The sequence below is a fragment of the Miniopterus schreibersii genome, assembly GCF_964146895.1.
Source record: "Miniopterus schreibersii genome assembly, chromosome: 7".
Lineage (NCBI taxonomy): Eukaryota > Metazoa > Chordata > Mammalia > Chiroptera > Miniopteridae > Miniopterus > Miniopterus schreibersii.
The window spans coordinates 32,896,093-32,917,909 of NC_138108.1; the positions used below are offsets into that span (position 1 = coordinate 32,896,093).

The 21,817-nt window shown below is 38.2% G+C and overlaps 1 long non-coding RNA gene across 2 annotated transcripts in view; it reads left to right on the forward strand.

Moving 5' to 3' along the window:
- Positions 1–19: 19 nt before the first annotated feature.
- The window catches only part of LOC308559474, a 96,593-nt gene continuing 74,795 nt past the window's right edge, over positions 20–21,817 (forward strand). The window contains exons 1-3 of one of the 2 annotated variants that reach the window (XR_013999139.1): positions 20–58; positions 608–740; positions 15,107–15,401. This is a non-coding gene — a long non-coding RNA (uncharacterized lncRNA). Of the gene's footprint in view, positions 59–607; positions 741–15,106; positions 15,402–21,817 lie in introns of those variants that run through there. The other variant, XR_013999138.1, reaches the window with a different exon arrangement.

A 21,817-nucleotide genomic window follows, 5' to 3' on the forward strand; every position in this document is an offset into this window, starting at 1 on the left:
GTGGGTAGCACGTGACGTCGCCCTTCCTGGGGGGAGGCGAGCCTAAGGGTGAATCGGGGTGAGCGAGCGGAGTGCTCCGCGCGCGGTCTCTCGCTGAGGATGGGTCACTCTTGTCCACCGTCGCCTCGCGTGGAGGCTTGTCTGCCGGCTGGTTCCACGGTCGCCTGCGCTATCCCCGTCCCGAGCGACCGCCGAGCGGCCTCGGCAGCGAGAACGGCCGGGGTACCCCGTTGCCCTCCCGCGCTCTGGAGGGGCCGGGCCGGCGGCGGGCGGGTATACGATGCCTCAGGGTCCTGCGGAGGTTTTCGAAGAAGTGTATCAAGTTTCTTTTATTTGTAGAGTGACTTGGATGGCCGCCCAGAGAAGGAGGCATTTGAGCGCCTTTGACGTATTAGAGCAAGTTATTTTTAGATGTCGGGAGAGTGCTTAAACGCCTCCTGAAATCCCCTTTATAATGTGAAATTTAGCAAACCTAGTTGGAGGGTGGAGAGCACATCTCAACAGCTTTCATTAAGTTCTTGATAAGCCCATAAAGTACTTGGTATATTACACTATTTTATTTATCAGAGACATCGAGGTAGCTGTTGCTTCTGTTCCCATTTTATAGGTGAAGCGCGGACGGGAAGAATCACGCCCAAGGTTATGTTAAACGCTGAGCCAGGGATTGCAGCTCTGGCAGCCTGACTTCAAAGTCCAAATGCCTATCGCTAACGTTACAAAAGTAGATCCTGTTTGAAAAGGTACTTGATGAATGAGTGGGGCCCACTAATATTCGTACCAACCAAAATACTATCTTTTAAAAATGTACGATGCTTAGCTGTTACTTCTGCTCCGTGATTACTGTCTAAACTGTTTCTGTTAGGAAGCATTGTGGAGCCAAGGGTCATCTTTCTATAAAGAATTTTTAATCTTTTTCATCTATTTGCAAAATGAAAATACTCAAGTCCTCTTAATTAGTGCAATTGATTGTTTGCTTAACTTTCTACAGAAGATAATGCCAAAGAATCCTAAGTATATATTTGTGTGTGCATATCTCTATATATCTGTATTTGTATAAGAACTTTACTTCGTCTGGGTTCCTATCCCAGGTTGATGGGCTCCCCTGTCTTTTACTTATTTATATACTTCCTTTTTTATCTTTTGTTATTTTTGTAGTTGTTCTTGTCAGAGGACAGAGGGAACCAGCCTGCTTCCCTCTTTACTCATTATTATAATCTATTGGATTCTTTGGGGGATCCTGTCCTTTAAGACTTCCTGTAGGGGTGGAATGTATTTGCCTTAACTTTCTCTTTTTAGAGTCCCCAAGTATACGCTTTGGCCCCTTTGTTTTTTGAAAAATTTTATTGGTTGTCATTTTCATGAAACTGATGAATCATAAGTAACAACTATGGGGAAATTACAAAGAACTTAGAAGCTCATAATAGTAGCCCCAGTTTCATAGTTCTTAACTCCCTTCTACCTCTGACCTTTGCTTTTGCTTCTGGCCTGAAATTATGATTCAGGTAGAGAAAAAACATCCTTCCTTGTCTCAAGTGGAAAATACACATTTGTAAATATAGTGCCTGCTCTGATAGACCTCTCCCCTCAGTCATTTCTTTGTAGATTAGAAAAAGTCTAACTCATTTGAATTCACTGCTTTCTGAAATAAGGTAATTGCTTGTTCGTGGTCTCCAATAGCAGAGGGAAGCACGATTAGGAATTTTATACCTTCTTTACTCCTTTATAACTTAAACTTATCTTCCACAAAAAAAGTTTAGAGGTATAGCATAGGGGTTACAAATTCAAATGACCCAGAAAACAGGGATATTAACTTGGGTGTCAGAATGAGTGAAATATTTTATACTCCCTATTTTAGCCAACTTGTCCTGTCTCTCACCACCACACCCTGAGGTAAATAAATATCCACCATAAAAGAGCAAAAAAAAAAAAGTGCTAAACCTGGCTGGGCTGTGGATTTACCACCTTGGATGTAGTCCATTCCCATAACTACATCTTTAGAAGACATCAGAATATATTTCTTGGACCTGAGTCACTAGGCAATAGGAGAGTTGGTACTGAAGTAGGAATTCTTTTTTTGTTACTCGGCATCCAAAGGTCCTTCCTGACTATAATTAACAATACTATATTGTATACTGGAAAGTTGTTAAGAGAGTTGATCTTAAAATTTCTCTCTCTCTCCCTCACACACACACACACACACTAACTGTATGAGGCGGTGGATGTTTAACTTTATTGTGGCAATATATACATATATCATTGCATTGTACATTTTTAATACATTATATATCATTTACATCTCAATAAAGCTGGGGAAAAAAGAAAGGGATAAAAATCCAAACTAGGACAACAACAACAACAACAAACAAAGGCCCTTTCAGTGTGTGTGAGAGATATGACCCATTATATTAAAATACCCATTTTAGAAGATAAAGGGGCAAGTTTCTCTTCCTTGTCCCACAGAACCAGATTCTAGGTACACAATTTTGGGTGGGCAGGCAGATTCTTCCTGCCATTGTAACAACCCAGGTTCGGCTGCCTGCCACAACAAGTCAAACTCGTGAGACAGGTGCTGTGGAAAAGGAAAGAGGTTTAGTCTAGTGCTGGCATCTTGAGAAGATGGGTGAGCTACTGTCCTCAAAAACCTATCTTAATATCTTAGTGCAGACAGAGGGTTTTATAAGGATGGAGAGGGAAAACAGAGCAAAGGGACCAGGAGGAGGGGCTGTGGACTTGCATCTCTCCTGGGAGCAAAGGGAGGGGGAGCAGAAGGGGAGTGAGAACATGCTCCTTCTCAGAAGGGGAGCACAAGGAAGGGAGGGGGCTGAAGGGGAATGCTTCCTCCCCTCATTTGGGTGCTCTCTGTCTTCAAAAGGAATTTGTAGATTTACAGCGATATATAGCGGACACCTGTGGGTCTTCCAGTCTAGTGGCAAGTAGCCCTTTCCCCCCAAAGCAGGGTGCTCTAAGCTATAAAAAAGGCCAGATAAGAGGTAAAAACATAGGACTTTATTTACATAAAAGTCCTGTGAAAACAGAGTTGGATGTAGCCTTGAGAGAATGTAGAATATGTAACCTTTATTGCTTAATTGAGATCTTAAATTATGGTTACACCATCTCCACCTAAGCCTAAGGCTTTTAATCTCAAAGGAATGAGACAAGACTCAGGAATAGTTCAGGAGTTTTTTCAGGTCATTAGAAGAATGCATGTATTATAAGTCCAGTGCTGGTAGGCCATTTGCTGCATCTGCACTAGACTTGAAAGTACATTGTTTACTGTTATCTCTTGCTGCTTTTGTTTTCTTAGCCTGATTTTCCAGGCTTCCTAAGATTCTGGGTTTTGTAAGATTTCCAGGATTCCTTAGATTCTATGAGCAATATGTCCAGTAATTTCTTTTTTACTTAAGTTAGACTTGATTTTACTTGTTTGCAACTAAGGACTCTGTTATGGGATGAATTATGTCCCCTCTCCCTCCCAAATCCATATGTTGAAGCACTAAGCTCCATTACCTCAGTATGTGACTGTCATAGGTGACAGGGCCTTTAAAGAGGTGATTAAGTTAAAATGAAGCTGCTAGGGTGGTCTCTAATCCAATCTAACTGGAATCCTCCTGAAGAATTTGGACACACAAAGAGACATTAGAGATGCCTATAAATAAAGGAAATCCCTCTTGAGGGCATAGCAAGAAAGCAGCCATTTGCAAGCCAAGGAGAGAAGCCTCAGAAGAAACCAAGCCTACCCGCCCTGTCCATCATCTTGGACTTCTAGCCTCCAAAACTTTAAGACTACAAATTCCTATTGTGTTGACATAATGTGTAAACCTGTAGAGAGTTTTTATAAAAATTTATTTGAGCCAAACAAAGGATATGCCTGGAAGCAAGATCTCAACAGACTGAGTAAAATGCTTCCTAGAATGGCAATTTGTAGGTTCTTTTATACGTTTGGAATTAAGAAGGGAACATTAAGAAGATTACATGAAGGTGGGATAAAGCAAGGCAGGGATTGAGTTACAGAGTAGTTAACAAGATTATGTGCTCTCTTGAGGGTGGTTTCAATTCTGAGGGGTCTGAAAAGAGGCATTTAAAAGGTGTGTTAGCCTAGATGCACAAACACAATAGACAGGTTTTGCTTAAGGCAAAGATAAAGCTTTTACTAAAGTAGTTACATATCTAGGGCATTACTATCAACCGTGACCTTCCCAGTTAGAATTTATGATCAGATCATCCTTGAGGTTACTTTCTGTAGAACTCCATTTTTGTCAACAATTGTATAAGGTCCTGAGTTGGTGATACTTTGTTATGGCAGCCCTGACTGATAAAGGACCAAACTATACTGTGGGTTTCTTCTGAGGCCTTTCTCCTTGGCTTGCAGAAGGCTGCTTTCTTGCTGTGTCAAGAGGCAAGACTACTGGTTTATCTAAATAAATTCCTGTTATAAAGACAAGCCTAATTTGACTGGTCATGTGAGTTGCTGATCCGTTTTATGGTTTGAGGCAGTATGTATTAGAAAGTATTTTGATTTAAACATTGAATGATTCAAAATGCTTCTGGCATGTAGGCATTTTCCTTTGAAACATTTTTTCTCTCCAAAATAATAAACTATTACAAAAGATTTGCCAGTGTTTCAATAGCGCATGTAAAAATCTCTTCTAACTTGTCAGTTTGAGTTTCAATTCTATAAACCTTCACTTCAACCTGTACTGACAAACTTTTCTTAAATTGGTGACTTACATGGGTGACATACCTATTTCTATTTGAAGTATTTCTTGGTGCTATTACAATAATAGTTATTATGGCATTTGTCAAGAAATCAAGATGTACAATTTCCAAGTATTTCTTGCTTCATTGACGCTAAAAAGATTTCCCATGATTCCCATCAATCATGTCATTTCTCTAGTAATAGCTTTCTAATGGTTCCCATATCCCTTTGAATTCAATACAAGGAATTCCATGCTTTCTTCAGCCCAATAATGTCTGCTTTTATATTATGTTATTTCAATTTATACTCCCCATTTTAGGTGAAATTGTCCTATCCTCCACCTCCACCTACCACTCTTTACTGCCTTAGAGCTTTTCATAAATAGTCTTATATATACAGCCCCAAATAAAAACTAGTCTACCTTCTATCTAGGTACCATGAATAGATACTTAGGTGAGTCATCTTTGATTCTTTCTTCAACCTTCAAATCCAGTCAAGTCCTAAAGATTCCACCTTTTGAGTTTCTTTCAAATTATGCCCTTCCTACCTCACTACCTTATTTCAGGGCCACATCTTCTGCATGGGCTACTGCAAGAACCTCTTTTTCTCAGTTTCAAGCTTTCTCCCTCACATCTGTCCTTAAAAAATTAGCAGGTTGCTAGCATTTTATTTAGCTAGTTGACCATCAAACAAATGAACAAATGAATGAAGAAACAAGCAGAAATGGATAAAACATGCTTATCCAACATATATAATAAAATGTTTATATATACACTTCAAATAATGTGGGAGTATCTATGTGAAATGTCATAAATCAAGTTAAATGCTTAATTTTTCTGTTATGGAAAGCTAATTTCCTACTTATTTCTAGATCAGATTTTGGAGTCAGAAATACATGGATTAAATATCATGGCTTCCCCTTTTATAAGTGACTTTAGGCCAATTGTGGAATATCTGTAAGCTTCAGATTCCTTATATATGAAAGAGAAATAATTATGCTGTTTGTAGCTCATAGGACTATTAGGAGAATGAAATGATATCATGCATGTGAATCACTCAGATTGGCACATGGTAATCACATAATTAGTGTATATTACTATATAATCCAGGTCACAGGGTAAAGGAGTAAACAATTCAGTGCTGACTCATTAATTTCTAAAGAAACGCCAAGAAATATTAAGAATGTAGAATTGGGAGATTGGATGTGGGAGCTGAGGGAGAAAAAGTCAGAAAGTAGGAGAGAACTTTCAGGTGTTAAGCATGGGAAAATTATCACTAATGGTGCTAGGTAGGTTACATTGGCAATTTATGAAGTGTGTGGACAGGGGAGGAAGTAATGTATCCAGTTTTGGCTTTGTTGACTTTAGGCTGCTACTGGGACATCCACATGGAGAAATCCATGGCATATGAATATTTGACTTGGAAACTCAGGAGAGACTTTTGAACATATGGTGTCAGTGGGCATACACAATTTTGAGGGAGATTATACAGAGGGGAAAAAAAAAGGGGGGGTTCCTGAATGGTGTTGCTCAGTGGTTAGAATGTTGGCTGGTACCTGGGTTGCGGGTTTGATTCTGGACCCCCGTCCCCCGACCGTTGATGGCATGTGCTGGAGGCAACCAGCACATGGCTCTCTCATATTGATGCTTTTCCCCCTCCCTCTCTGAAAAAGCAATGGAAAAAATATCCTCAGGTGAGGATTAACAACAACAAAAAATAGGGATTTGGGGGATGTTTAAAATACACATAGAGAAAAAGCAGCTCAGGAAGGGAAAGTGAGTTGAGGCAACTGGGACAGGCTCACTTAGGGAGAAGGACCTTTCTAGTAGGGTAATTTTGACTCTGGAGTTGGCTTAAAAACATGGATACTCATTTAGAATGATTAGGGTACTTACTGTATTTAGAGTATGGTGGCTCTTGTTCCCTCTTTGGTGTGTATCCTCCCAGATCTGCACATAGCTGGCTCATTTTCATCCCACAGGTCTCAGCTCAAATGCGAATTCCTCCAAATGGCTGGCCATTATATCTCAAGGGCTTCCATTCCCCACTCCTAGTTAATCTCTATCTCATCACTCTCTTCATATCTTTAATAGCATTATCACAGTTTGTAATTACTTTGTGTTTTTGTTTATTTGTTAATTGGGTGCCTCTTGCCCCAGAATGTAGGCTTCATAGAAGGGATTCTGACTCTCTTCTTTATCACTGCATTAATAGCACCAAGCACAACGTGTCTCTTTCAAGGAACTCAATAAATGTGCTGGAAAATGAATGATCACCCAGCTGACATGGCTCAGTGGTTGAGCATTAACCTATGAACCAGGGGATCATGGTTCCATTCCCAGTCAGGGCACGTGCCCGGGTTGTGGGCTTAATCCCCAGTAGGGGGCGTGCAGGAGGCAGCAGATCAATGACTCTCATCACTGATGTTTCTATCTCTGTCTCCCTCTCCCTTCCTCTCTCTGAAATCAATAAAAACATAAAAAAAAAAAAAAAAGAAAAAAGAAAAAAAAAAAAGAATGATAGCCGAAAACTAAATTGAGAGCTGAGAGTTCTTTCCCATTTGTTTGGTAAGAGGGTATTTAGTGTTGGTATGTTGGTATTTATCTTATCTATTGAAGATGAATTTAATAAAAGCCTCTGTGCCAAGATGTTATGAGCACCCAGATCCATCTGGGGAATTTTCCAGTAATAATGGGGATGTGCTATATGTCACTAAATGCCAAGGTTCCACAATAAAGGACAAAATTAATAGATGAGACTTCTGAGGATAAATGTCTGTAATTAGTAGGTTCCCATGATGACATCTCAAATGCTTATGGAATGTGGATTTGTAATGGTGTGTTGGGCATTGCAGTGAATGGGAAATGAGCAATGTAGAGAAAGGTATAAATGTTGGTAAAATATTTACTTGTGCTCTGGGCTTGAAATGACACTGCCATCTTATGATGTTTGCACCAGAAAATATTCCAAATATTCTATAAGAGATAAGTCTTTTCATGCAATAGGTTATTCTGGAATTCCTGGAGGGGATAAGTAGTGTACTAGCAATCATATTTTCTGAAAAAAAAAGGAGGAAACATAATCTGACAAATTTATTTATGTTCTTATGAGGGAATGAAGACAGAACATTTGAAATTGAAACAGTCCTAAAACATCTATGACTTATAGGTAATAAGTATACATCATCATTATATGTAAGATGATGTGGAATCATAGTAGATAAAAGTGACTTCTCATCTAGGGAAGTCAGAGAGAGGAGCTTAGAGGAGGTGCAGTTTGAACTGTGAATATAGGAGCTTACCAAGCAGAGTGGAGAATAGTGGGTTTTGCAGGTAGAGAAAATAACATGTGCAAATATATGAATGTGTGACAGTACATGACGTTTTTGGGGGATGACAATGATTTGGTGAAGATGTATTGAGACAGTGACAAGAGATGAAGCTAAAAACATGTTAGGATCAGATTATAAAGGGCCTTATAAATCATTTTAAAGGATTCGGGCTTTAAACTGAAGTTATGAGTGAGCCATTGAAAGTTTTTATAGAGATATGTGATCTCAGATATATATCTTAGTCAACATATATCTGACAAAAGATAAATTAGAAAGGAGAGAAAAGGCATAGAGATCAATTATTAGGCTACAGCAGTAGTTACAGAGAAAACTGATAACCTACACAGATAGTGATGATAGAGAGGAAACAAACTGAGAATTATTTAGGAGGTATAAACAATAAGGATAAATCTATATCAAAGGATATGAGAGCTGAGGAGAGGAAGAAATTGAATATGATTTTATGTCTTTTCTATCTTGGGTAACTGGGCTGAAGATATTGAGGAAAGAGCCAAATTGGGAGCAAGAGAGAGGAAAACAGGAATTTGGCTTTGGTCCGGCTGGGTTGGCTTCCTAGGTGACATATGACGAAGACTAAAATCCAAATATGGGTTTTGGAAGAGAGGTCAGGACTAGAATAATGAATCTCAAATAATTTGAGCTTCAAAATAGATGAGTATATTAAACAATATAGATGGCCCTTGGTATCGTGGGGGTAGTTATGAGCATCCAGGGAGAGTGAATAAAGGGAGATGGTAAGAAGACTGAGGTAAGACCCCTAAGTAATGCAACATTCAGGGAATGAAATGTAGAAATCTGTGGTAATATAAAAACATGTCCACAAATTAATACATATATACTCTTCCAGATACAGAGCCTAAATCCTTTCAAGTGTTGGGATGAACTTAGTGGCTCACTTCCAACAAATAAGATTAAAGTAGAAGTGGCAGTGTGCAATTTCAGAGACTAGGGAATGGAAGGTACCACAGCTTTTCTGTCTGTCTCTTTCTCTTTACTTGATCTGGGGGAAGTTATCTGCCATATCATGAAGACCCTCAGACAGTCTATGGAGAGACCTATGTGGTGAGAAACAGGCTTTTAGCAAACAGCCAGTGAAGAACTGAAACATCTGTAAAAAGCTAGAAAGGAACTGAGGCCTCTGCCAACAGCCATGTAGGTGAACCATCATGAAAGTGGATCCTCTGCCCCATTCAAGCCTTTGGATGACTGTAGCCCCAGTCAGTGTCTTGACTGCAACCTCATCAGAGATCCTGAGCCAAAATGCCCGTCTGCTAACCCCAAGCTTATGAACCTGAGGCAGGATTGCATCTGAGGATTGGGGTGTACTTTAGTTTAAAATGAGTGCTTCTTAAGTTGTTGGCAAATAAACTGCAATTGTCAATTACCTTGGCTGAGACAGATTCAAACAATAGCTAAACTCATACAGAGATAATAACTCAGATAAATATAGGAATCACAAAAATGTTACTTAAAAAAACACCAAAACCTTTCTACACTATAATTTTCAAAATAAATATCACCAGTAATGAAAAGTGAAGCTAACCAAAACACTTCAGGGGTACTCATGTCTTTCAGCGTGGAAAACCAGAGAATAGTTTCAGTATTTTTTTTCCTTAAGAACTATATCCTGCTTTTTACCTCCTCTCACTTTCTTCTACAATCTACATCAACTTCACCTACAGGGAAGTCACATTATTAGCAATTTTTAAAATGCTTATCAAAGCTTGGCTCTGAAATTTAGAAGAATGACAATGGTTAAGTTCTGTGGGATTTGGAGGGGGAGGAGGCACATAGATGGGACCTCATGCCTATTCTTCCCTCTCCTCCCTTTCCCCTTCGTCCAGCCAACTAAAACATCAGCTAGTTGCCGAGGGATAGGAAGTTTACTATTGTGGTAATACAAGGTTGTCTTAAATGTTTAAATTAAGGTAAATTAGTGTATTTTGTTTTGTTGCCTTTTAGAGATTATGGGTGCTGGGTTGAATAAGGCATGGCCCCTGTTTTTAGTTTAATGGTGAATATAGGCATGAAGTAGTTACTATACAACATGGTAAATTCGGTAACAGAAGTCTGCAAAGTGTTCTGAAACTATAGTGCCAAGAACTCTTAGAGTGACAAGAAATGTAATACAATATAAAGGTAGGTTTTATATTTTGTATAAGTATGTAGTTCCAAGCCTGTGCACCTGAGGGCTTTTTTTTTTTTTTTTTTAAACCTATAGCTTCACTTACTGACTCTGATGAAATCAATGTAGATAATCACAAAATTGCCACACAGTGTTGTCACACTTGTTCTCTTAGTTGGCCTCACCGAATAGAAGAAACCTTTAACTGGCAAAAATACAAAGGCTATCCAGAAAGTCCACAGAAGGTAATGGGAAAGGTTCATAGGAGAGATGACCTTTGCCAGGCATGGAAACAATATAAATCTATTCCATGAAAAGCAGAATGTATGGGCAAAGGCTGTAGAGCATAGAAAAATTAGGATGAGTTTGATGAATAGTAAGTTCACTGGAGGAGCTAGAGTAGATAGCCACTGCTTTCAGAATCAGTGGTGAGACTGTCGGTAGGGCACAGCTGTTCATGTGCCACTGTTCTTTGAGTTAATGTTCAGTTTGAGGAACTGTGGGTGAACGCTATGCCATATGTTTTGGGAACTCGAGGCAGCAGAGTGAAAGGTCTCTGATACTAGATGAACTTCTAAATTGGTAGGAGCTCTGTTTAGAGGTCCCAGCTTAGGTATGAGCTCATCAGGATTGGTTTCACAACTCTGCATGAACCCGAGATTTCCCTTTACTAGCCTCCATTCTCTCCACCATTGTAAGTCTCGCCACCTTAGGTGCCCAAACAGCACAAAATGATGAAGAAAAAATAATGTATCACTGCTTCAAATTTAAAAGAGCTCTGGGCTGGGGCTACTATGATTTATGTAGTAGCACAGTTCTGAGAGGTTTCTATTAGACTTTATATAATTTCCTTGTATTTATTCCTGTTTCCATTGTACATACAATGATAAAGTGCATGCTACAATAAGGTTATGAGTTTATGCTATAATAAAGTTATGATTTTCGTTGCTGATTTTGACATGATGAATATGTCTTAGGCAAAAAAGAAAAAAAATCTCATGAACTATTAGTAATATAATAACAAAAAAGTAAAGTAAAAAATGGCTTGAAGGCATAGTGTATTAGTTTTCTATTGTTGCATAACAAATAATCACAAACTTTGTAGTTTAAAACAACAGTATGTACTACCTTGCAGTTTCTGTGGGTCAGGATCCTGTCTTAGGATCTCAGAAGGTTGTAATGAAGCTATCAGATGGAGCTGGAACTCACCTGAGGGTTGGGTCCTCTTCCAAGCTTACTGGTTGTTGGCAGAATTTGGGTTTCTTATAGCTGAAGATCTAAGACCCTCAGCCCCTGGGGAGTGATTGCCATTCCCTGCCACGTGGCTCTCTCCACTACTTGTCAGTTTGCTGATAGGCCAACAGGTTAGTGTCTACTGCTGCTTTGAGTCTTTTTTAAGGGCTCCTCTGATTAAGGCAGGCCCCACCTAGAAAATCTCCCTTTTTATTAACTCAGTGTCAACTAATTAAGGACCTTAATTATATGTGCAAATTCCCTTCATTTTTGCCATATAGTATACCCTAATCAAGGAAATGATATCCCATCATATTCGAATGTCCCGCCCACACTCAAAGGGAGGTAATTACACAAGGATGTGGATCATTGGCATTCATCTTAAAATTCTGCCTAACACATATATCAATCTTAAATTACAATTATTTTTCCTATTTTCACAAGTGATCTGAGAGATTTTATACCTTTATAATATGTAAGGCTTAGATGCTATCACAGCACTATCTAGTAGAAATATAATCCAAGCCACAAATGTGAGCCACGTATGTAACTTAAAAATTTTTAGAAGCCACATTTTTAGAAACAAGTGACATTAGTTTTAATAATATATTTTATTTAACCATTATATCCAGAATATTATCATTTCAACGTGTAATCAATATAGAACATTATTTGTGAGCTATAAGTAATCCTTTTTTATGTTAAGTTTTTGAATACCTCATCTCAGCTTGGGTTAGCCACAGGTGGCTAGTGGCGGCTGTACTGGAAACTTATTGCTATTCCTTGCATTTTTAACAGTATCCACCAGGTGTCACAATGAGTTTACAACTCTAAGCCAGAGGCACCAAAAATTTTCTTCTCTTGGTGACAATGGTTGGGATTCTACTTGTACTCACATATTTTGACGTCTCATGTATTTTGACTTCTACTTGAGGTTTTTGCCTATATATTTAAGAAATCAAGCAATATGATTTTAATCGTTAAACAAATGAATTTGAATTCAAAATGATTTGTATATCAGACCCACCATTCCTTAACTTTAATGTAATTTCATCCTAGATGATCTGCCTGGTAAGAGCAAATAATTATGAAATACATGCACATGCAATACTTAACAACATAATGGAAATTACATTAGATCATTTCAAATACTGGAGCAACTGTTACAACTTCAGATGCAGTCAAATGGTATTCTTTTTATCTTCTCAAATTGTTTAACAGAACATATTAAACATAGAAAACCAAAGTTTTAAAAAGTGACAAAATGTTCTTTTATTTTCACACCATTACTGCAATTTACTAATTGCCAATAAAAATTTCTACTTCTCACACACAGTGAGCCCAATGGAATTATGATGATTGAGCCTACTAACACATTACTTTGAAAAGCAGAATCACTTAAGAATTTTCATCTAGTTATTTGTAGTTTGTTATAGGATTCCTTTTAAAATGGGAGATAAACTGGTTTTGCTGTGATATTATGTTTTAATTTTTATACTTCTGTACTTTAAATATTTCCTAGGTAAAACTAAGTATATATATTTAGAAATTGGAGCATTTCAAATACTTTTAGAAAGTCACTAATTTACAAAATATTTTTAAAAATATATGAATAGATGCCATACAGAAGCAATAATAAGTGGTGAGAGATTAGAATGTGAATTTATTGCATGCCTGCATTTTGGGCTTGATCTCCAGTAGGGGGCCTGCAGGATGCAACCCATCAATGATTGTCTCTCATCATTGATGTTTCTGTCTCTCTCTCTCCCTTCCTCTCTTTGAAATCAATAATATATATATATTTTTTTAATTGATTTTTTTTAGACAGAAAAGAAGAGGGGGGAGAGAGAGAGACATAGGGAGAAAGAAACATTGATGTGAGAGAGAAACATAGCTTGGTTGCTTCCAGTATGCACCCTGACCGAGGACCAAGGCCGCAGCCTGGACATGTGCCCTGACCAGGAATTGAGCTGGTGACCTTTCAGTGCAGCTAACTAAGCTACACTGACTAGGGCTTAAATGTAAGTTTTTATTACTAACTTCTATAAAATGCATATAGTTTACCTGTACTATAGTTTGATACCAATAATTAAACCTTCTTTTTGTCCTTTTAGTCTCAATTATATTATGTCCATAAAAGAAAAATAAACTTGATTCTAATTATTATATCTAAATATTATACATTATATAAAAATACTTATCTCTTGAGGATTTACATTATCAACTAGCTTCAGAAGAACTGAATCAGCCTTGACATCTTATTAACATATATAAAGGAGAGAAGTGACCAGTGTTATAGCCATAACTATATTAGAAAATGAAAGAATCACAAAGTGGAGGTGTGCAAGTAATATTTTAAATAAAAAAAAGTTAGGATAATGCATACTCCTTTTTTTTTTTTTTGCCACCTGTTTGAATGAAACTCAACACATCCAGGAAAATTTAACTACATATATAAATGCTTTATAAGCAAGCTTTTTGGTGAGATAATCAAGTACATGCAAATAATATTGCAACTTTGTTATTTCTTTCTTGAAATTTTAGCAGTGTTAAAGGCTGAAGGCCTAATTTGTTCATGTTTTTTGAAAGCACAATGCTCAGACAGTCCAAGAGATGGCAGTCAACACCTTTTGTAAGATAAACGAATTATGTCAGTACTTTATCATGGTAATTTTAATGAGATTTCTTTATTTTAATAACATCAGCACTGAAGCAGTCATTAAAAGAAAAAAAACTGTTGAAATTCTAAATATGCATATCTCATTGTGTAAGTGCACTCTAAAGAGATTCCTCAGAGTATTTTATAAGGCAAACTGGATAGACTTCTCTCTCTCCCATTCTCCCCTTGCTTCAGAGCAATGATTTCTGCCAGAATACTAACCTAGAATTATCGACAGAGCAGTAGGATTAAAGAATAAAATGTTATATTAATAAATATTTCAGAGGTATTAAAAATTAAACATGTAAAATACTAATAATATAATCTAGGAGTACTGTATGTATGAACTTGATAGCTGAGGTTTTTTTGGAATAACATACTTTTTTTGTTAAGTTCATAATTAAAATTAACCCATTTTTATGGCAGGTAGGAGAGAGTCTTCATAAAGCAAGAAAAGAGGACCAATACAGTGAAGATTTTGCTTAGGTATTTGTTTCAAGGAGCTATTTTTTTTTAAAAATGTCTTTATTGATTTCAGCGAGAGGAAGAGAGAGGGGGAGAGAGAGAAACATCAATGATGAGTCATTGGTTGGCTGCTGCTCCCCCGCCCGCCCCCATAGAAGTGTACAGCTTAGAGGTTAGACAGTCATATACTTTACATACTGTTCTCCTCAATATTTCCAGTACTCCAACTGACACCATACATAATTATCACAATATTATTGACTATATTCCCTATGCTTTACTTGTAAAAATATAACACTATAAATGTACAGATAAACTCCAAGGGAAAGGTGATGAAAAAGTTATGAAACTAGATAGTGGTAATGGTTGTACAATACTGTGAATGTAATAAATGCCCCTGATTTATATATTTTAAAATGGTTAAAATGCTAAGTATTATGTTACGTATGTATTTTACCACAATAAAAATATGCTAAGTCTAATACCCAGAGATTGCCTTTGCTCTGGCTTCAATTATTTTGCCTTATTGTATGTGTCTATAAGAATGTAGTTACTCAAAAATAGACTTCCCTTTAGGGTTTTCTAGATACAGAATCATGACACCTGTACTATTGATGGTGGCCAAGGCATGGAGACAACCAAAGTGTCCTTCGATAGAGGATTCGATAAAGAGGATGTGGTACATATATACTATGGAATACTTCTCAGCCATAAGAAAAAATGAAATACTACCATTTGTAATGTGGATGGACCTTGAGAATATTATGCTAAGCGAAATAAATCAGCTACGAACCATATGACTTTACTCATAAGTGGGATATAAAACTGAAACTCATAGACACAGACAACAGTGTGGTGGTCACCAGGGCCAAGGGGGTGGGGAGGTAGTAGAGGGTAGAGGGGGCCAAATATATGGTGATGGAAGATCACTTGCCTTGGGCGGTGGGTACACAATGCAATATCCAGATCATGTATCATAGAAATGTGTGCTTGAAGCCTATATGATCCTATTAACGAATGTCATCCCAATAAATTTAATGAAATAATTTAAAAGTAGTCTCCCTTGATTTGTTTCTTCACATGTAATTTTTAAAGGACGTGCCAGACCATTCTGAAATAATAGCTTAGATTTTGTGCACTTTGTAGAAATACAATTTAATACATTCACAATGTTATCTATTATTGCTAGACTTTAATGCTGTTTCTAATGTTTGCTCCTATTTATAAGTTATACTTAAATGAATATCACTGGGCATTTTTATCTATGAGCATATTTTTCTGAAGCTCCTGTTAAGTTAGATTTTGTAACTGACTTTTTGCCTTGCCATGGATTACATTTTATCAAGAGGCTCCTCTTACTTTGAAGGAGAGTATGAGGATATAGATGAGGGGAGATCCAATTATGTGAAAATACAATATTGCAAAAGAGGCTACTTCTGGTGCTCTGGGCTTTGTGGAATATCTGCAAATGTTGATTATTGCTCTGCAGGCAAGTGGTACCTAAAGAGGTTGGCTACTTGCTTAGCAGAGAGGTAAGAGTCTGGTTTCTAGTCTCCATTTAGCAGTTTCCTTTCAGACATAGTTTCTCCACTCAGAATCTCAGGCTGTTGTTGATCGTAACTGTCGATGCTTCAAATCAGGCTCATGGCTGCTTTGGCTTCTTCCCTATGTCTGAAATAATTCTAGTATGGAATCTAGAAATAGTAGGTATTCAGTAAATATTCATTTAATTTCTAAATTTTCTTTATTCTTGCCTCTAAGTTGCAAAGTTTATTAGGTAATGGGTAAATCTAAAAAAAGTATGTTGCAACGAGAAAAAATTTTTGTGTAATTGTGTGCTGAGATACTCAAGTTGTGTCATTTTGCAGATGGATAGAGTTTACTTAGAACTAAGGCGTTATCTCTAAACTAAAGTTTACTATGTGTGATTTCTTGACCAATTTTTAAATAAAAATTCCTTCTTTTGGGGAAGAACACTATATAAAAATCTTAAATATAAAGTAGGGACCAATGGTGGACGGCATGATAACAACAACAACAACAACAACATAAAAATCTGAATACCTTTCAATGGGACATGAGATTTGCAATTCTCTTTAGCTCCCAAAATGCCCTGTTGTCCTAGTGGCCAGCTTTCCTCCCTTATATTCCCAAAGGGCTTCTAAATATTTGTTTGTTGTCTATGATTTCAAGCATTGAAATATGCCTCCATCCTAAGGATTTATTGTTAGACAAGACAATTTTCCTTTCCTAAGTTATGAGTGAAATTTGGAAATATCCTATTAGAGAGTCAGCAACAGTAAGACAAACTCAGATATGTTTTCATCCACTATTTTTAAAAGCAAAAGAATCATTCACAATAACAAAAATAATAGCTGGTTATATCAAAACAGAAAAGAGCAAAATATATCAATTTTGACCTAAATAGATAAAAACGATGTTTTCTTTTTTAGCTTCGGTATGAGAGCATACTCCTTAAAGCCCTTCTGTAAATAGCATTATTTTCAACTTGGCCAGTTTTATAACATGCCTACACTTTCATATGTCAGGAATCTTAATAATCTTGAAATCAGCAGTTTCAACTCCAGGTCCTCCAAAAACTAATATATTTCTGTTGAAATCTTACTGTCAGCTTCAGAGATCGTACCTTCAATAATGGCAGGGCCAGTTTTCTTAAAAATATTTTCTTTTCCTTCAATTTGAAAATAATGTGTCCTCCAAATGTTTCAATTTCTTACTGCAATTGCCATTACACATTAAAAAATTATAATGTATGCTTAAACATGACCTTAAAATTCAGTTTTTGTTTGTTTTGCAAAATTAGCTTATATCTGATCATTGAATTTATAGTTAATATTTACCTAAGGTTAAAGATACCATAATTGGAGAGTGTTCCAATAAAATAATGTTAGGCATTATGTTATATCCAGTCTCCTAGTGCTCAACAGGATTTATTTTCATGCTTATTTTACTGTACTTAAGTTTAAAAAATTTTTGCCTTTTTATCTTCTTATGTTTACCTTCAAATAAGTAAGAAGATGTGAGGGGAATCCAGGTGCTTCAGTAATATAAAGGGCACTGGATTCCACTAACTTAAAAACAACTTCATGATTTGGGATCAAACAGATAGGATAAAGTTGAAAAGTGCTGACATGTTATCCAATCATCAGAGTTTTGAAACAGCAGATACCAGAGCAGCTCTAGAGATTTATGTTGACGCTTTTAGGACACTAGAGAAAGTGTGACTGTCAGTTATCTCATTTTGTTATTTTTGTAAAAGATCTCCTGATTTGTGTGTGTGTGTGTGTGTGTGTGCGCGCGCGCGTGCACTCGCGCAACTCAGGAATCATTCTGAGTTTTTCCTGGCACCAGCAAACATCCCCCTCGCATCATGCACCCACCCTCCATTACACTATTTCCTTTATTCTCTATTTTTATGTGATTCCCCCCCCCAAGATACTTTAGGTTTTCTCACTTCATTAATCAGTAAAAACACTCATATATAAACATGAAATAATTTTATTCCTTCATTTACCCAAGACCTGTGTGTTGAATATTTCTCTATTTTCTGAAGTAGGCACTGAGGATGCAAAGTCTAATGAAATAAGGTCGACAGACAATTAAATGTTTGAGACCAGAAGTTCTGATAATGAGTAAAGTGATATGGAGTTGAAGCAGGTGTATCATCTAGGGCAGTATTTCTCAACTTTAGCTACACATTAGAATCCCCCCTGGGGAGGTGCTAAAAATCCCTGTGCCCAGGTGGCATCCCAGACCAATTAAACCAGAATTTCTGAAGGTGGGTCCCAGGCCTCAGTTTTATAGTTTTCCAAGTGATTCTAATGTGCAGCCAAGTTTGAGAACCTCAGGTCTGGATATTTGGAGATGGGGTCCCAGAAGAGGTGAGACTTGAGTTTTATTTAGATGTATGAAGAAATCGGAAGAAAGGGCATCTTTTGAAGAGGCAAAGGATTATGAAATAATATGACAGATTTATGCTGCAACTCACAAGCTGTTCGGTATGGCAAAGGTCAGATAGTAAACGGACTGTTCTAAGGTTTGAGGGTGAGGCAGGTAGAGATCTAATCATAAAGGACCGTGATCTGTTTCCAGTAGAAATGATTGTCATGGTCAGCGGCAGACTGGGCACAGGAATTTAGAATGGAGTAGATTAATAAAGAGAGAAGAGTAGAGGTGGATGGTGATGAGGAAAGAATAAACCAAGGTGGACAGGACAGCCCTCTCAGGATGGGCCTGGTAGTTCAAAGGACCAAAGCAGAGGGGCTGGCTGAGGCATGGGGAAGAAAATGGTTCAATTAACGTAGGTCAGCGTTGATAGTGCTGAAGCCAGACTTAGCATTAATGTTCCTAACAATGTTCCAATTGTTACCTCCTGCGGACTTTCATGGTGTGACTTGTGGGCAGCGGGAACAGCACCAGGTGTTAGACGTGTCAGACCGGCCCTGGGTTCAGCAACCTCGGTACTTGAGATCTGGCTAGGAGAGAATTAGAGCCAAGATACAACTATAAGAGAGCATTTATTTATAACACTACAGAGGTAGGAGAAGTAATTCATAGAAGAGGTGGACTGAAGAAACGAGTTAAGGAGGCAAAGGAAGGACCCTAGGAGCTTGGGAGTGTGGAAGGTAATGGTAACTCGCCTGGGGGGATGGGAGGGGGAAGACGAAGGGAAAAGTGCAGGAGTGCTCCTGGGAGGGAGAGCCTGCTGGGTCCTCCATCCTAAGGGTTTTAAGGGTAGAGATGTTAGGGGAGGTCCCAGGGGACGATCTCAATAGAATATTCATCAGTTTTCCAGGTGTGTCCTTTCAGGGTTGTGGTCTCCACTGATGGCTGGTGCCAGGGCAGGGGATCAATTATTCAATGAAGCTGGTCCTGAGGTCAGCTGTGACTGATTTTGTAGTTGCTCTTCTGGGCCTGGAGCTGAAATCAACTGAGGCCTACATGTTATCTCTAGGGAGGAAAGGTCAGGGGGTTGAAAATGCATAACCAGCAGTATGCTAGGGGAAGAAAGGTCACCCTGGGGGTGAGGTCCCACCCTACAATTGTCCTTTGCTAGGCACTCAGGGCTTTCTGCCCTGGTGACCTTCTGTACCTGGCCCATCTACCTTGCTGTGCTTGTGTCTGCCTCCCACAGGTTGGGAGTTGGAGAGAGAGTGCCTGGGAAAGATGGTGGAAGGAACTAGATAAGGTGGTCCATGTACTCTGTTTACTGGTTGGAGGGATCAGAACTCAGCTTTTTGAGACATGGAGAACCAGAGACCTGGGTTGAGCAGCAGGTAGTAAAGTTGCTAATTAGGGCTTACGTTAGTATCCAGGGATTGAAATCCCCCCACTTTCCGCACTTCTCTGCTCTTATCTGCCCTGCCTTCTATCTCCTGCACATCAGTCTAAGTATGGGAAGGGATCATTTTCCTATTTCTAAACTTCATTTTAATCCTAACATAGTGTTGAATAAACAAGACTTTCTGATTCAGGGAGTGGATGTGTCTGAGACTATAAGAAACAGGCTATTGTTACCCAAAGATGGAGGTGCATGGAGATTTATAGTGACAGTCTCACTAACTCATTTACTTCTATTACTGGATTTCATAATAAGACCTCTGGTCTGCATTTGCACAATCATCTCTTTAATATGGGATATAGTTTTTAGCCATGGAACAGAAATAATCAATGAACTATGGGAGTGGTATACAGGCCACACCTTCAGGTGGATTTGCATGGAACTAAATGGCAGACTTAACTGATTAGCCACAGACAATTATTCGTAAATACAGTAGCATTCAGAAAAAAATTCCTTTATTTTTTGGTTATACCAGCAAATTTAGGACCTTCCTGTTTCTATAACCACATAGTCTGCTTTACCACCTGTTACAATGGGCCCACTCTCTCTGCTCTTATTAGTAACAACACTTCTACCTATATACTGGATTTCATCTTGCTAAAAGATTTTGGTTCTACAATTATTACTTTCTCTTCTTTATTAACAGTTTCCTCTCCCACCCCCCTGTAGCATTGCCAGCAACACCCTTGACCCCACACTCCGCTCCAGGTACCACTCTTATCTTTCTTACCCTCTTTATCTAACCAACTTCTTATCTGCATTTTTCTTAACCCTTTCAGGAAGCGTCGTCTCTGTTCACTCTTCTTTAATCCTCACCTGAGTATTTTTTTCCATTGCTTTTCAGAGAGTGGAAGGGGGAGAGAAGGAGAGAGAGAGAGAGAAACATCAGTGTGAGGGAAACACATCAATTAGTTGCCTCCTGCATGCCCCAACTGGGCTGGGAATCGAGCCTGCAACCAAGGTACGTGCCCTGGGCCCGAATCAAACCCGGGACCCTTCAGTCTGTGCACCGACACTCTAACCACTGAGCCAAACCAACTATTCACTCTTTTTATTTCTTTACTTCTACTTTCTCCTGAACACACTCCAACAGGATTTTCATCTTCTCTATTCTCCTAGAATCACTCTTGTTAAGTCATTAATGGCTTTCAAATTGCCAAAATTAATGGCCAAATCTCAGTCCTCATCTTACCTGACTTTATTAGCATCATTTGGCAACAATTGGTCCTCTTCTCTTGAATACTCTCTTTTTTCTTTCTACTTTTACCCACACCTCAACGGTCACACCTTCTCAGTTTCCCTTGCTTATATTTCCTCTCCTTGACTTCTCTATTGTCCCTCATATCTTCTCTAGTTACCCCCATTCCCCAGGTCATTTCATCCAGTCCCATGACTTTTATTTCCATCAGTGCACTGACTCATATTTGTATCGCCAGTCATTCCTGTGAGTTCTAGACTCATTTAACAAACTGTCTTTTTCAAAATCTCCACGTGATTGAAATAGATATTTTATGCCTCAAACAGAAATCCTTCATCCAAACCCATTTCTTCTTCCCCAGTATTCCCCTACCTCAACAGTTGAATTATAATTCTTGTAATTAATAGGATTGTATGATTTTTCGCTTGGCTAGCTCTTTGACCTGCACTTTTTGCTACTTTTCCTCTTGACTCACTTTACTAGCCATACTGATCTTGCTGGTTTTGAATGTGCCAGGCACACCTCTCCCTCAGGGCTTTTGCACTTTCTACTCCCACTCCCTGGAATGCATTTACACCAGATATTCATGAGGCTCACTTCTTTACTTCATTTGGGTCTGTGCACAAATGTCATCTCTTCAGCAAAGCTTTCTGTTCATTCACCCTGAAAGTAAAAGCTGTCCTACATAATTCTGTATTCCATTCCTATTTTATTTTTCTTTGAAGAA